Source organism: Belonocnema kinseyi, chromosome 4, assembly GCF_010883055.1.
Source record: "Belonocnema kinseyi isolate 2016_QV_RU_SX_M_011 chromosome 4, B_treatae_v1, whole genome shotgun sequence".
Taxonomy (NCBI): Eukaryota; Metazoa; Arthropoda; class Insecta; order Hymenoptera; family Cynipidae; genus Belonocnema; species Belonocnema kinseyi.
Window position 1 is genome coordinate 112917852 of NC_046660.1, and position 3159 is coordinate 112921010.

The 3159-nt window shown below is 21.3% G+C and overlaps 1 protein-coding gene across 1 annotated transcript in view; it reads left to right on the forward strand.

Annotated features, from left to right (window-relative positions):
• Positions 1–3159, forward strand: part of LOC117171427 — a 201874-nt gene that overhangs the window by 135015 nt on the left and 63700 nt on the right. The gene's annotated exons all lie outside the window — the stretch shown is intronic.

The window sequence follows — 3159 nt, forward strand, 5'->3', positions numbered from 1 at the left end:
TTAATGATAATATTATAATTATGTTATATTATAATAGTCTTATTGAAATCTTGATCCACATTTGAAAGAAATTAAAGAAATTGATGGTTTTGGAATTCACTTCGTTTGGATAAAAACTCAATTACTTGATTGAAAAATTAATTATTTTGTTGAAAATGCAACTATTTTGTATAAATTCCTCTTTTCTATCAAAAATTCAACTTCTTTGTTAAAATTTTTATTTCTTTTATTTGAAGGTTCATCTCTTTCGTTGAAAAAACATTTTTGAAACTGACAATTAATCTATACCATTTTTGATTAAAAAATCATGTATTTTGTTAACAATTCGTCTTTCTTTGTAGAAACTAAATTGCTTTATGGAAAATTGATACTTTTTGATTAAAAATTACATTTTTCGGATGAATTATCAACTGTAAATATTTTTTGCTTGCATAGTCGTTTTGTTATAAATGCAACTATATTGTTAAAAATTAAAATCATAATTTTTGGGTAGAAAATTCGATTATTCACTTAAAGTTGAACTACTTATTAAAAAAAATTATTTTTTCTTATTAAGGATTCATAATTATAGTTGAAAATTCAACTATTTACCTTTAAATTAGCTTAAAACTTCAGTTTTTTTGTAGATAATACTCTTTATGACTTTAAAATTTAAAAATTTATTAAAAGTAAATTGACCTTTTTTAGTAGAAATTTAATCTTTTTGGTTGGAAATGTATCATTTTTGGTCAAAAATGCAATTGTTTGGTTAAAATATGAACTGTACATCTTCTTGGGTTTAAAAGTCGATTATTTCACTAAGAGTTGAACTACTTTGTAAAAAAATACTTTTTTTAACATGGTTTTATAATTATGGTTGAAAATTAAACTCTTTGATTGAAAGTGTAACTCTTTGATTGAAAACTAATATTTTTCGCTTAAGAAATTCAACTTTTTGTAGATAATTTTTCTTTTTGACTTTAAAATTAAATCATTTCGTTGAAAATTCATGTATTTTGTTTGAAATTTGGTCTTTTTGTAGATCATTAATTTTCGTGGTCGAAAATTCATGTTATTGGTTGACAATTCAACAACTTTGTTGAAAATAAATTTTTTCCGTTAAAAATTATTTATACTTATCTGAAAATGTAACTATTATAGGATTGATTAAAAATTAATCGTATATATTGGTTAAGTTTGAAAATTGTTTTTTTTTATAGAATATTAATCTTCTTGGTCAAAAATTTACCTTTTCCCTTGAAAATTTAACAATTTTGTTGAAAATTCGTTTTTTTCCTTGTTCAATTCAATTTTTTATCACAGATTTTATCTGGAAACTGAACTATTCCATTTTTGGTTAAACAATTATTTGTTAGAAAATTAATTTATTTGTTTTCGATTATGACTTGAAATATTATTTCAGTGTAAAAAAATTTTATTTTTGACCCATTCAATTTGAAATTTTTCAATTAAAAAAAGAAAATTTCGTTAATCATCAGCAATATTTGACCGTTCATTTAAAACAATCCATTACAAACAACTGTTAAAAACTATATAAATTTGAACAGAATGGTTTGAAATAGAAAGCCTTCAATTGTTAAATTTGTAATGAGCTAAATTTTAAGTTTAAACGCTACAATTTTAATTTAAAGAAGGATTCAGACTTAACTTAAAACTTGAAATTATTTCGATTAATTTAAAACACGATTTAGACTTTTGCAGATTAAAAAAAAAGCTTTTTGAGAATTGTACAGTATTTAAAAAGAATAACAAAATTTGTTGTGGTTGCTAAGAACATTGAAAATGATTTTTTATTTTGACAAATAAATTTTAAGTGAGTATTTGAAAACATTTTAAAAATTAAAAAAAAGCATCCGGAAGATTTTGAGGAAATTTTTTTATTTTGTAGTTTTTTTAATTTTAGGGAAAAAATCTAATTAAAAAAATATATCAATTTTCAACCCAAAAGTTTACTTTTTAACAAATTAAATTATTTTTCTATCCAATAATTGGTGTTTTAACTAATACAATGTACAGCATAAAGTTTCAACAAAAAATTGAATAGTTCAATTTCCAGATAAAAACGAAAAAATAAATGTTCAATAAAGTTGTTCAATTCTCAACTAATAACATGAATTTTCGACCAAGAAAATTAATGATCTACAAAGAAGAAAAATTTCAAACAAAATACATGAATTTTCAACGAAATTATTTAATTTTAAAGTCAATAAAACGAATTATCTACAAAAAGTTGATTTTTTTCAGCGAAAAATATTTGTTTTCAATCAAAGAGTTAAACTTTTAACCAAATAGTTAAATTTTCAACCATAATTATAAAACCTTGTTAAAAAAAGTATTTTTTATACAAAGTAGTTCAACTCTTAGTGAAATAATCGACTTTTAAATCCAAGAAGATGTACAGTTCATATTTTAAACAAACAATTGCATTTTTGACCAAAAATGATACATTTTCAACCAAAAAGATGATTAAATTTCTACTAAAAAAGGTCAATTTAATTTTAATAAATTTTTAAATTTTAAAGTCATAAAGAGTATTATCTACAAAAAAGCTTAATTTTTAACCTAATTTAAAGGTAAATAGTTGAATTTTCAACTATAATTATGAATCCTTAATAAGAAAAAATTAATTTTTTAAATAACGAGTTCAACTTTAAGTGAATAATCGAATTTTCTACCCAAAAATTATGATTTTAATTTTTAACAATATAGTTGCATTTACAACAAAACGACTTTGCAACCAAAAAATATTTACAGTTGATAATTCATCCGAAAAATGTAATTTTTAATCAAAAAGTATCAATTTTCCATAAAGCAATTTAGTTTCTGCAAAGAAAGACGAATTGTTAACAAAATACATGATTTTTTAACCAAAAATGGTATAGATTAATTGTCAGTTTCAAAAATGTATTTTCAACGAAAGAAATGCACCTTCAAATAAAAGAAATAAAAATTTTAACAAAGAAGTTGAATTTTTCATAGAAAAGAGGACTTTTTTACAAAATAGTTGCATTTTCAACAAAATAATTAATTTTTCAATCAAGTAATTGAGTTTTTATCCAAACGAGGTGAATTCCAAAACCACCAATTTCTTTAATTTCTTTCAAATGCGGATCAAGATTTAAATAAGACTATTATAATATAACATAATTATAATATAAT